A 14,787-nucleotide genomic window follows, 5' to 3' on the forward strand; every position below is an offset into this window, starting at 1 on the left:
ATTAGAGTTGGTTTTCACAGCAGGGTTTCATCTTCATAGTTTGGCAGTCCTCCCATTTGATCCTCAGAATTTGACGATGGTATCGCTGGTGGAAGTTGTCAAGAATCTTAATCTGACATCAATAGATGGTTCAAGCTTTATTGGAATAGAGGAGGCTAGTTGACCAGGATCATGGATTCTAGATGTCCCTGTTGTTAAAGACACACCTTGAAGAAGCCAGCTTTGGCACAATTACTGAGGAAGATCTAGCAATATTGATTCAGTGCTGGACTTCATCGATGGTGGTCCTTTGGGAGAGATGTTTGCTGAGATATGTGAAGTGGTGCATATCTTCAAAAGCCACCTGAGCTAATCTAGAAGGTGCAGTGTTCAATTGACCTTGGGAAGGTTGGTAGAGAATCATCTGGTTGCTGGAGAGGAGCACAGCAGTTCAGGCAGCATCCAAGGAGCTTCAAAATCGACGTTTCGGGCAAAAGCCCTTCATCAGGAATAATTTATTCCTGATGAAGGGCTTTTGCCCGAAACGTCGATTTCAAAGCTCCTTGGATGCTGCCTGAACTGGTGTGCTCTTCCAGCACCACTAATCCAGAATCTGGTTTCCAGCATCTGCAGTCATTGTTTTTACCTGGTTGCTGGAGAGGGACAGGTCAAGCATTATATATGAGATGTTTTAAAGGTAGAATGTCCTTTGCATTGCCTGTGCAGAGTGAGCACAGTCATCCACAAACTGCAGATTGTGGGCATCCACTTTTATGAATTTTCTTTTTGCCTGGAAGCAATCAAGGTGAAGATCGTGTGTAGACAATAATGGATGCTGACACCAAGTGGTAGGTCATCTTGGACGAGATGTACATGATGCTCAGGTAGATGATGAATGAGGTGGGGCTGATTACACAACCTCATTGACCCTGGTCAATTCATTTCAGATTCTCAACTCAGGACAGAGATGGTCATACAGTATTGTTATGCGGGCGTGTCAAGATGGTGACAAACTTCAACAGGCAACTAAAGCATTAGAAGATGAACTTAAGGCTTCATGATTTAGAAGATCAAAAGCCTTTGTTAGGTTAAAGAAGGAAAGGAAAAATTCTATACTTTGCTCCAAATACTTTTCCTGGATCTGTCTAGCAATGATGACAATGTCCGTAGTCCCCTGGGATAGTTGGAAGGCACACTGGGTTTCTGGGTAAAAACAAGGACTGCAGATGCTGGAAACCAGAGTCCAGATTAGAGTGGTGCCGGAAAAGCACAGCAGGTCAGGCAGCATCCGAGGAGCAGGAAAATTGATGTTTCAGGCAAAAGCCCTACATCATACACTGGGTTTCTGGATGGAATTCATCAGTGACAGGACGAAGATGGTTAAGGAGGATACAGGCCAGGATCTTACCCACAATGGACAGAGGAAATCTTTCTGCCATTTCCCCAATCGGATTTAACCCCTTTTGTACAGATAGTCATGGTGTTTGCATTCTTGGAACCCTTGAAGATTAATCTTAATTCCTGAGATAGAGGATGAGCTGTTGAGTCAGGATTGCAAGGTAATCTAGTAAGAAGCCAATTGGAGTACACCACTAAAGGGAATAAATAAATCTGTATAATTTTTGAATTCAATGATTTTTGAATTGGGCTATTCACACCTGGGGGCTGGATACCCTTATTAAGATCAACCCACTTGTACTGTATTAAAACTGCATCAGGCTAACACTCTTAAATATATCCAGGAGTACTTCTACTGAGAAAAAGGAAAAACAATTCTATTCTGTTGTGCTGCCTCTTTGAGAATCCTACCTTTGTGATTTTGCATGTGAATATTTATAAAAAAGACATGAACTTTAGGAATGCATTTTTATACCCATTATTTTCACCACTATTCAAACAACATGATTCCTGTTTTCAGAAAGAAATCTTTCCTTTCTCTTGAGAGGTTGTTCATGTGTACCGGTCCATCAAAATTTGTACTTTGTAAGAAAATCTTGATGTGCAAAGTGAAATGTTTTATTAACAATCATTATGGTACAATCTTTGTACTTGGAGTTAATTTGGAGAATTCCAATAAGTTATGTTTCTTATTTGTGTAAAGGATGAATGAGCATCGCTCCAACAGCTAGTGCTTCCAAATAAACCTGTTGGACTATAACCTGGTTTGTGTGATTTTTAACTTTGTACACCACAGTCTTACACTGGCTCCTCCACATTATATTTGTGGTATATTGTTCCATGTCAAAATCTACATTTCCGTTTTGTTTTGTCCTTCAACATATTTAGTTGAGAAAATCAGGATGGGGCATTCATGGCAAAATAACCTATGGACATCCACTGGGAGGCGCATGAGAGCTGCAGAGGTGACTCAATCTTGTTTCCTTCCTCCAATGAAGAACTCCCCCTAATGGCACAGAGGAGAATTGATTAGATCAGAATTTGCCATTTTTTGCTGTTGTCACTGAAAAGATTCTGGTATATGATTTCTAAAGTCTGTAGATATTTTGAATTTTTATTATACTTACAATCTGAAACACAACAGCTAGATATACACAAGCAGAAAAATATATCAGGATTCAACAGAATAATGAGAATTGTGTATCTCTTATTTAACGTTCAGGAGCACTGTCAAACAAGTGAATAATACAATGCGCTAAGCAGTAAATGTCCTTTGCACAATCTAGTGATGTTAATGAGAGGAATTTGGAATTAGGATAGCATTGCCATTCCTTGAACTGATTGATTTAATAATTCCTTTATTGATTGTGCTCTTGTGATAATGAGGCAAAAGTGAGGACTGCAGATGCTGGAAACCAGAGTTTAGATCAGAGTGGTGCTGGAAAAGCACAGCAGGTCAGGCAGCATCCGAGGAGCAGGAAAATCGATGTTTCAGGCAAAAGCCCATCATCAGGAATATCAGCCCTTCCTGATGAGGGGCTTTTGCCCAAAACATCACTTTCCCTGCTCCTCGGATGCTGCCTGACCTGCTGTGCTTTTTCAGCCCCACTCTGATCTAAACTCTTGTGATAATGAGTTAGGCAATGCATAATCAGGGTACAACATAAACTCAGATCAAGGGAAGGTGTTGAGCAATAGATTGTAACATTACTACCTTGAGTTTTGCCTGAAATACACAAGTAAAATATTTTGGAGAATTCTTTGAAGATATGAATTCTATATTTCATTTGACCCTTACAAGAATACAATACTTATCATTCTGTGCAAATAGAGACCATATCCAAGGTTTGTGTCCCACTGTTGTAAGAACAGACCATGCTTTCTGGAGTGTAGAAAATGTTTTTAGGGAAGATAGTTTTAGTCTGTTCCTCTGTCCAAATCCAATCAGCAAAATGAAGTGTGTTCAGATGAAATCCATACTGCTATATATCAGAGCCTGAATTACTTGCCATTTTTTTTAAACTCAAAGGCTGGACCCAATCTGGGCCGTTTAGGCTGGGAGACAGGACAACTGGAAAGATGCCCAGTCTCCTCCCAACGGTGTGACAGATTGACAGTAACAGGAACGTTGGTGGCTCTCATGCATTCCCAGGTGCTAAGTGAGATAATTAAGAGCTGGTTACAGCGTTGCTAAGCCTTCTGGTCCACAAACTGTTGGACAGCAGGTTTTATGATTGACTCTTTATTGGCCGGGACTAGCAAAATGCCACCTTTGATCCTGCCATTGGAGAAAGGTCTTCACCATTCATAGCAAACTCCAGAAAGGAGAAACTTTGTCTTGAACAGCTTCGAAGCTTTTTTAGCAAGATATACTTAGCCACTTCCACTCTTCTTCCAGCAGACTGTGAGGAACTACAGAAAGTGACGTCAGGGATGATGAGAGAGTCCTGCTGCAGTGTAGACACTGTTGTATATAGGCTCTGGTTGATAAGGTATAGTGTTGTAATTTGTGGTGATGCACGCATGTCACTTCATTGTCCATCAGTTGCTGAAAGCCACATGTGCACCAGTAGGTAATGCATATTCCATTTCCAGAAACATATGCTGGTATGTATGTTACCACCAAAGATAGGCAGGCTATCAGGGCAATGAACCCCTCCATAGCCCAGTAGTTGGATCCAATATTGGTCACATTGACCAGGTCCAGGAATAGGCACGTGGGGAGATTGTCTGATTTACCAGTCTCTCTCTACCCTGTGTATCCAAAGATCGGGAATGTAGGTTTGAAGTGCAATCAAATATAACAATAACTTCTTAAAAATAAACTATTATAAAAAAGGGGTTCAAGCCTCGAATGATCAATGTAAACAAGGTCGATGTGACCGCAAAAATTACATATGACCTGACAGTCTATGACTCATAACCCATGTTGCACCAGCAGCTCTGTGCACCCATCTCTACCCCAGATCCTCAGAGGTAAAGGAAAGCATTTACGCTTAGACAACCATCCAATTGGGATTACTGCCTCCACTGGATGGCAAGGTGGAACATCAGATGTGTCTAGATGGTCAACGGAGGTAAGTAAGTGAAAGGTGAGAAGCAAAAGCCCAAAGAGGAAACCTCTCTTTACCAAATGGAAGGACATGGAAGAAATTACCTTGTGAGAGCTAAAATTGTGGGCATGGGTCCTGGAGAGATGGCCTGGGGCTGATGTGGAATTCTGTCCAAGTGGGTGTCAGTTCAGAAGAAAGGCCACTGCATGCTTGAGTTTTCTCAATAGCATAGGTGCTCTCAGGGCTGACTACTTGGTTTTGAGGCACTGGATGACTTTGGCTGTGCACTGGATACAAACCAATGACTGCCCAGCAGTGTCATCTAGCCTGCTACTCCACAATGCAGGTCCCCAAGTCTTGTCAACCCCTAGCAGCCTGAGCACTACACAGTGGAAGTAAGATATCTGAACAGAGTTTCCCTTTTGTCAGTTTCTACTCCTGAAAAGGGAGAATTTTGATCCGAAGCAACCATGCTTCAAGCTCCGATAAGTTCCTGGTAAATGATAGGCAACTCTTATAATGAGTTACAAAGACCAGATTGATCTACAAACAGGAGCTGCTCGTAACTGAACCCATGAACCTGATGGAAGTAAAACAGTGCTAGGGCACACCACCTGTGAGAGATTCGATGTAAAAACCTGAAGGTGGCAAATTGCTACTAAAGTGTGAAGGCACATTGATGCCTGATTGTCCTCCTTAAGTGAAAGTCTCAGTATCTCAGTGAAGCAAGTACTGCCTTTTTCCTAGTACAATTCTATATTGTTGTGATGAACTCTGGGAGAGGAATCAAAGTGATCAACTAGTACCACAACACAGCAGCGATCAGTTTGTTTATGACCAATGTAACTCTTGTTCGACAACATCAAGCAGTCTTGTCCAGTGCCCAAGGTTTGTGGTAACTTTGGCCTTCAGTTTGTGCCAGTTATCTGGCCGGGATTCCTTAGTGGGGTGAAACTATACTGTCAAGTAGAGGAGATGGGTGGTGAACCAGGTAAAACAGCGGAGCTTATATAGCAGGGACTTTACCCATCACTGGCCAACCAGAATCCAGAACATTTTCCCAGTCTGTTGCAAATTACACTTCTTGACACTTTTGCAGCCTCTGCAGGTCGGTTGGGACAAAGAGAATACCAGCAGTATAAACCAAAGGGATAACCTCCCTTCTAGACCTGTTAGAGGAAAACCAACAACTTTCTCTGCAAGGAGCATAGAAATTGCTCCACCCAAATTAAATATAACTGACCAGACGAGGGGCATCTCTGACATGCTGAGCTCCTGAAGCAAAAGGGTGTCATCAAGGACCTGTTAACTTTAATTTAGCACTCTGCTGTGATGTATAGAATTCAGATTTAAGCGTTAAATTGCATTCTGAACCTAAGTATTCGCTGAGTCCCAAATTATTTTTTTGTGATCAACCCGGTCAAACGCCTTCGCCTGATCAAGGCGCAGGAGATAGTTGATGGACCAGCCCTCTGGGAAAGATAAATGTTATATGGTCCAAACTGGGACAGAATATAAATGGTATGGGTGGACCATGTGGTCCAGAATGGTGCCAAAGCAGGAACACATTGCCCTGGCAAAAATGTTAGAATCCGTACTGTTAGTTTTTGTGGTGGTGGAGATCTCCCCTCATTGGCAGCAGAGCTAAAACAGACCTTCACCAGGAGGTGGGCATCTCACTGACATTAAGCACTTAAGCATTCCTCTATTACCTGTGTATTCTGATTTTCTGGAGTATTCCAGACTGCCATATAGAATTCCATGGTCTAGCATCCAGAAGTAGGGATGTTCTCCTTTGAGTGCTTGTCAAGGATGCCCATAAGCACTTACAAACATAGAACATAGAACAATACAGTGCAGAACAGGCCCTTCAGCCCTCGAAGGTGTGTCTACCTGTGAACTAATCTAAGCCCATCCCCCTACATTATCCCATCATCATCTATGTGCTTATCCAAGAATAGTTTAAATCTCCCTAATGTGGCTGGGTTAACTACATTGGTAGGCAGGGCATTCCATGCCCTTACCACTCTGAGTAAAGAACCTGCTTCTGACATCTGTCTTAAATCTATCACCCCTCAATTTGCAGCTATGCCCCCTCATACAAACTGATGTCATCATCCTAGGAAAAAGAATCCCACTGACCACCCTACCTAATCCTCTAATCATCTTGTACGTCTCTATGAAATTCCCTCTTAGCCTTCTTCTCTCCAATAAGACCTTCCCTCCAGACCAGGCAATATCCTGGTAAATCTCCTCTGCACCTTTTCTGATGCTTCCACATCCTTCCTGTAATGGGGTGACCAGAATTGTACACAATATTCCAACTGAGACCACACTAGCATTTTGTATAGTTGCAGCATGACATCACAACTCCAGAACTCAATCCCTCTACCAATAAAACCTAACATATCATATGCCTTCTTAACAACACTATCAACCTGGGTGGCAACTTTCAGGGATCTATGTATATGGACACCAAGATCCCTACTTTACCAAGAATCTTTCCATTGACCCAGTATACTGTCTTCCTGTTATTCTTCCCAAAGTGAATCACCTCACATTTATCTGCATTGAACTCCATTTGTCACCCCTCAGCCCAAATCTGCAGTTTATCCAACTCTCCTGCAACCTGCAACATTATTCCACACTGTCCTCGACTCTATCGACTTTAGTGTAATCTAACCCATCCAACTATGCCTGCATCCAAGACATTTTTAAAAATGACAAACAGCAGTGGTCCCAAAACAGGAGGCACATCACTAATAACCGGACTCCAGGCTGAGTATTTTCTATCAACCACCACTCACTGCTGTCTTACAGAAAGCCAATTTCTAATCCAAACTGCTAATTCACCCTCAATCCCATGCCTTCGCATTTTCTCCAAAAATATACCATGTGGAGACTTATCAAAGGCTTTACTGAAGTCCATGTATACCATGTCAATTGCCCTACCCTCATCCACATGCTTGGTCACCTTCTCAAAGAACTCAATGAGGTTTATGAGACATGACCTGAAGTTGACGGAACCATGTTGACTATTTCCAATCGAATTGTTGCTTTCCAAATGTCTATAAACCCTATCTCTTATAAACCTTTCCATAACTTTTCTTACAATAGACGTAAGGCTCACTGGTCTATAATTACAGTCTATATCTTCCATATCCTTTTCCACAGTAAATACCAATACAAAATATTCATTTAGTATCTCCCTCATTTTCTGTGGCTCCACATAAAGGCCGCCTTGCTGATCTTTGAGGGGCCCTATTCTCTCCCCAGTTACCCTTTTGTCCTTAATATATCTGTAAAAACCCTTTGGATTCTCCTTAATTCTATTTGCCAAAGCTATCTCATGTCCCCCTTTTGCCCTCCTGATTTCCCTCTTAAGTATACTCCTACTTTCTTTATACTCTTCTAAGTATTCACTCGATCTATCCTGTCTATACCTGACGTATGCTTCCTTCTTTTTCTTAACCAAACCCCCAATTTCTTTAGTCATCCTGCATTCCCTATACCTACCAGCCTTCCCTTTCACCCTGACAGGAATATACTTTCTCTGGATTCTTGTTATCTGAGTTCTGAAGGCTTCCCATTTTCCATCTGTCCCTTTACTTGCGAACATCTGCCTCCAATCAGCTTTCGAAAGTTCTTGCCTCATACCACCAAAATTAGCCTTTCTCCAATTTAGAACTTCAACTTTTAGATCTGGTCTATCCTTTTCCATCACTTTTTTAAAATGAATAGAATTATGGTTGCTGACCCCAAAGTGCTCCCCCACTGACACCTCAGTCACCTGCCCTGCCTTACTTCCCAAGAGTAGGTCAAGTTTTGCACCTTCTCTAGTAGGTACATCCACATACTGAATCAGAAAATTGTCCTGTACGCACTTAAGAAATTCCTCTCCATCTAAACCTTTAACACTATAGCAGTGCCAGTCGATGTTTGGAAAGTTAAAATCCCCTACCATAACCACCCTATTATTCTTACAGATAGCTGAGATCTCCTTACAAGTTTGTTTCTCAATTTCCTTCTGACTATTAGGGGGCTTATAATACAATCCCAATAATGTGATCATCCCTTTCTTATTTCTCAGTTCCACCCAAATAACCTCCCTGGATGTATTTCCGGGAATATCCTCCCTCAGCACAGCTGTAATGCTATCCCTTATCAAAAATGCCACTCTCCTCCTCTCTTACCCCCCTTTCTATTCTTCCTTTAGCATTTGTATCCTGGAACATTAAGCTGCCAGTCCTGCCCATCCCTGAGCCATGTTTCAGTAATTGCTATGATATCCCAATCCCATGTTCCTAACCATGCCTTGAGGTCATCTGCTTTCCCTGTTAGGCCCCTTGCATTGAAATAAATGCAGTTTGATTTATTAGTCCTACCTTGTCCCTGCCTGCCCTGACTGTTTGACTTGCTTCTGTTCTCAGCTGTACCCGTCTCAGATTGATCTCTTTCCTCACTATCTCCCTGGGTCCCACCCCCCCACCTTACTAGTTTAAATCCTCCCAAGCAGTTCTAGCAAATTTCCCTGCCAGTATATTAGTCTCCTTCCAATTTAGGTGCAATCTGTCCTTCTTGTACAGGTGACTTCTACCCCAAAAGAGATTCCAATGATCCAAAAATGTGAATCTTTCTCCCATACACCTGCTCCTCAGCCATGCATTCATCTGCTCTATCCTCCTATTCTTGCCCTCACTAGCTCGTAGCACTGGGAGTAATCCAGATATTACCACCATTGAGGACCTCCTTTTTAAATTTCTGCCTAACTCTCTGTAATCGCCCTTCAGAATCTCAACCTTTTCCTTTCCTATGTCGTTGGTTCCAATGTGGACAGTGGCCCCTCTCCCCCGTGAGAACATTCTGCACCCTCTCTGAGACATCCTTGATCCTGGCACCAAGGAAACAACACACCATTCTGCTTTTTCTCTGCTGGCCACAGAAATGTCTGTCTGTATCTCGGACTACAGAATCCCCTAACACAATTTATCTCTTGGAAGCCGGTGTACCCCTTGTTGCATTAGAACCAGCCTCAATACCAGAAACTTGGCTGTTTGTGCTAGGTTCTTCTGAGAATCCATCACCCCCTACATTTTCCAAAACAGCATACCTGTTTGAAATGGGTATATCCACAAAAGACTCCTGCTCTAGTTGCCTACTTCTCTTACCCTTCCTGGAGTTAACCCATCTATGTGACTGTATCTGAGACTTTCCCCCCTTCCTATAACTGCCATCCATCACATACAGTTGCTGTTGCAAATTCCTCATCGCTTCTATCTGTCTCTCCAGCTGATCCACTTGATCTCATAAGATTCGCAGACAGCAGCATTTATGGCAGATATAATCCGCAGTAACCCTTAAACTCTCTTTAAACTCCCACATCTGACAAGAAGTACATCTTACTGCAAAGGCCACTTTTGTTCCTTCACAATCTACAGACCTAGAAAATAACACTGTCTTATTCCTCTACAAAACACTGCACCAGGTTAAATCAATAGTTATGGCTTATATTTTAAGTTTAATCAAGAGACGTATCTCCAAAAACAAATAATCAAGAAAGAACCCACTGTATTCACTAATATAGCCTTTCTCTTGGACAGACTTAAAACAGCAATTAACTTATCTGATTCTGTGTTGAGAACTTCGCCAAAACCGGGTCCTCCAAGATTGTAGGGAAATAGATGGTGGCATCTTGCAAAATGTTCAGATTATAGAGGAGGAAATGCTGGATGTCTTGAAATGGTTAAAGGTGGATAAATCCCTAGGACCTGATCAGGTGTACCCGAGATCTCTGTGGGAAGCTAGAGAAGTGATTGCTGGGCCTCTTGCTGAGATATTTGTATCATCAATAGTCACAGGTGAGGTGTCGGAAGACTGAAGGTTGGCAAACGTGGTGCCACTGTTTAAGAAGGGCGGTAAGGACAAGCCAGGGAACTATAGACTGGTGAACCTAACCTCGGTGGTGGGCAAGTTGTTGGAGGGAATCCTGAGGGACAGGATGTACATGTATTTGGAAAGGCAAGGACTGATTTGGGATAGTCAACATGGCTTTGTACATGGGAAATCATGTCTCACAAAAAGATTGAGTCTTTTGAAGAAGTAACAAAGAAGATTGATGAGGGCAGAGCAGTAGCTGTGCTCTATTTGGACTTCAGTAAGGCGTTTGACAAGGTTCCCCATGGGAGACTGATTAGCAAGGGAGAACTAGCCATTTGGATATAGAACTGGCTCAAAGGTAGAAGACAGAGGGTGGTGGTGGAGGGTTGTTTTTCAGACTGGAGGCATGTGACCAGTGGAGTGCCACAAGGATCGGTGCTGGGTCCTCTACTTTTTGTCATTTACATAAATGATTTGGATGCGAGCATAAGAGGTACAGTTAGTAAGTTTGCAGATAACACCAAAATTGGAGGTGTAGTGGACAGCGAAGAGGGTTACCTCAGATTACAACAGGATCTGGACCAGATGGGCCAATGTGCTGAGAAGTGACAGATGGAGTTTAATTCAGATAAATGTGAGGTGCTGCATTTGGGGAAAGCAAATCTTAGCAGGACTTATACACTTAATGGTAAGGTCCGAGGGAGTGTTGCTGAACAAAGAGACCTTGGACTGCAGGTGCGTAGCTCCTTGAAAGTGGAGTCGCAGGTAGATAGGATAATGAAGAAGGTGTTTGGTATGCTTTCCTTTATTGATTGGAGTATTGAATACAGGAGTTGGGAGGTCATGTTGCGGCTATACAGGACATTGGTTAGGCCACTGTTGGAATATTGTATGCAATTCTGGTCTCCTTCCTATCGGAAAGATGTTTTGAATCTTGAAAGGGTTCAGAAAAGATTTACAAGGATGTTGCCAGGGTTGGAGGATTTGAGTTATAGGGAGAGGCTGAACAGGCTGGGTTTGTTTTCCCTGGAGCGTCGGAGGCTGAGGGATGACCTTATAGAGGTTTACAAAATTATGAGGGGCATGGATAGGATAAATAGACAAAGTCTATTTATTCCCTGGTGTTGAGGAGTCCAGAACCTGAGGGCATAGGTTTAGGATGAGAGGGGAAAAATATAAAAGAGACCTAAGGGGCAACTCTTTCACGCAGAGGGTGGTACGCGTATGGAATGAGCTGCCAGAGGATGTGGTGGAGGCTGGTACAATTGCAACATTTAAGAGGCATTTGGATGGGTATATGAATAGGAAGGATTTGGAGGGATATGGATCGGGTGCTGGCAGGTGGGACTAGATTGGGTTGGGATATCTGGTCGGCATAGACAGGTTGGACCGAAGGGTCTGTTTCCATGCTGTACATCTCTATGACTCTATGATCTGAGTCATCTCTACTGCCCTTCTTGAACAAGGGCACAACATTTGCAATCCTCCAGTCCTCTGGTACTAAACCTGTAGACAACGATGACTCAAAGATCAAGGCCAAAGGCTCCGCCATCTCCTCCCTCATTTTCCAGAGAATCCTCTGATAAATCCTGTCTGGCCCAGGGTACTTATCTACTTGTACACCTTCTAGAATTGATAACACCTCCTCAATCCTTAATAGTCTAATAGCCCATATCTCAGTCTTCTCTACAATATTCACCTTTCCTGAGAGAAAACAGATGAGAAATATTTGTTTAGCACCTCTCCAATCTCAACAGGGTCCACACACAACTTCCTACTTCTGTCTTTGACTGGCCCTTTTCCTATCCTAGTCATCCTTTTATTCCTCATGTACCAACAGAAAGCTTTATGGTTCTCCTTTATTCTACCTGCTCAAGACTGCTCATGTCCTCTCCTTGCTCTTCTTAATTCTCTCTTTAAATCCTTCCTAACCAATCTGTAACTTTCTATCGTCTCAACTGAACCATCTCGTCTCAACATCACATAAGCCTCCCTCTTGCGCTGAACAAGAGATATAATTCCTTTAGTAAATCACATTTCCCTTACCTAATCACTTCCTCCCTGTCTGACAGGGACATAACAATCAAGGACACTCAATATCTGTTCCTTAAACCAGCTCCACATTTCCATTGTTCTCATTCTCTGCATTTTGTTCCCCCATTCGTTGCCTCCTAAGTCTTGCTTAATCACATTATAAGTGCCCTTCCCCCATTAAAGTCCCCCAGCTGGATCACCCTGTTCCTTTCACTCCTACCCAGAATCGTTTTGCCAATCGACTCCTCCACATCCCTGGAACTTTGCAGAGGCCTTTAAAAAACTCCCATAAGTGTGACCTCTCCTCCTGTTTCTAACCTCAGCCCCTATACTACTGCAGTGGGCGAGTCCTCGTCATGCGTTCTTTCAGCCACCGTTATACTGTCCTTGACTAACAAGGCCACACCTCACCCTCTTTTACCACCTTCCCTAATCTTAATGAAAGATCTAAACCCTGAAACCTGCAACATCCATTCCTGACCCTACTCTATCCATGTCTCCGAAATGGCCACAACATTGATCTATCCATGCTACAAGCTCACCTACCTTAGTCCGGATACTCCTGGCGTTGAAGTAGACACACTTTAAATCAGTTTGCTGTCAGCCAGCACACTCCTGTGACCATGAAATCCTGTCCATGCACTCCCTAATCTCATTCTCCTGTGCACTGGAACTACACCTCCGGTTCCTATCCTCCTGCTGAACTAGTTTAAACCCACCTGAATAGCACTAGCAAATTTTCTACCCAGGATATTAGTACTCCTCTGGTTCAAGTGAAGACCGTCCTGTTTGTAGAGGTTCCCCAGAATAAGCCCCAATTATCCATATACCTGAAACCCTTCCTCCTGCACCATCCCTGCAGCCACGTGTTAAGCTGATATTTGTCCCTGTTCCTCTCCTCGCTATCACATGGCATGGGTAACAAACCAAAGATAACAACTCTGTTTGTTCTAGCTCTCAGCTTCCACCCTAGCTCGCTGCAATCCTGTCTTACATTCCTATCCCTCTTTCCACCGATGTCGTTGGTACCTATGTGGACTACGACTTGGGATGGTCACCCTCTCCCTTCAGGACCCCAAAGACATGGTCCAAGACATCACGGACCCTGGCACCTGGGAGGCAACAAACAAGACTTAAAAACATTTTACAACATAGAAAAAAGCCATTTGGACCATTGTATCTACACCAATCAACAAAGATCTAACTATACCAATCCTATTTTCCAGCTTTGGGCTCATAGCCTTAGAGATTAAGTCAACACAAGTGAATTCCTAAATATAGCTTAAGTGTTTCAGAAGTTTCTGGCTCAACCACCTTTTCAGGCAGTGAGTTTCAGAGTCCCACCATCCTCTCAGTGAAACATTTCCTAACGCTCTGACCTTAAATCTATGATGCCTAGTCACTGACCTCTTTTCTAATGGAAAATGTGCCTTCCTATCTATGCTATCTGTGCCCCTCATAATCTTATCCACCTCTTTCAGGTCCTCTGTCAAAGCCTCACTCCAAGGAAAACAAACCCAACCTATCTTTGCTCATAGCTCAGACCCTCCAAGTCTAGGCAACATCCTAGTGATCTCCTCTGCACTCTCTTGTATGTAGTCATATCCTTCTTTTAATGTGGTGATTACAAAGCTCGCAGTATTCCAATTGTGGCCAGTGTTTTATACAGTTCCAGCAAAACCTCCTTGCTCTATGCCACACCTAACAAAGGCAGTTATCCCATGTACCTTCTTTATCATCTTAACTACCCACCTTGCTACCTTCAAGGCTATGTGGACATGTACACCATGGAACCACTGATATTCAGTACTTTACAAGGTCCTATCATTCAGGGTATAATTCCTTGCCTTCTTAGCCTCCCATGTCTATTACTTCACATTTTCCTGGGTTGAATTCCATTTGCCGCTGCTTTGTTCATGTAACCAGTCCACTTATAATTGTCTTCATCACGATTTACCCACATTACAATTTTCATGCAATCCTTTTGATTGATTCTGATTTGGTTTTATTCTCATGTGTACTCAAAGACAAAAGTACAGGAGGACAGTGAAAAGTTATAATGTCTCTGCAGAAGCCACCATTTAAGTACAAATATCTAGGCACATAATCTTAAGAACAAGGTAGAAAGAAGGAAAAAGGTGATAAATTTAACATTGCAGTAGTTATAAGGTGGCATAAAACGAAAAACAATCAAGTTAAAAGTTACAAAATGCAGACTGTCTTAGTTTTAAGGGAAAATAAATAAATAAAGCGGGAAATTCAAACATTACAGTCTTCCTTATGCACATAGCCACAGTGGACTGCATTTTGAGTAGTCACCTTGAGACCAGAAGTCCACGCTAAGGCCATGCCAGGCCAAGAGACCACCAAAGGACCACTGCGCGGTGCCAAGAGTGCACCAGGCCATGCTGAAAGTCTGCCAGACCATGCTGACCATCCGCCTTGC

The sequence above is a fragment of the Chiloscyllium punctatum genome, chromosome 26 (genome assembly GCF_047496795.1).
Source record: "Chiloscyllium punctatum isolate Juve2018m chromosome 26, sChiPun1.3, whole genome shotgun sequence".
NCBI classification, from domain to species: Eukaryota; Metazoa; Chordata; class Chondrichthyes; order Orectolobiformes; family Hemiscylliidae; genus Chiloscyllium; species Chiloscyllium punctatum.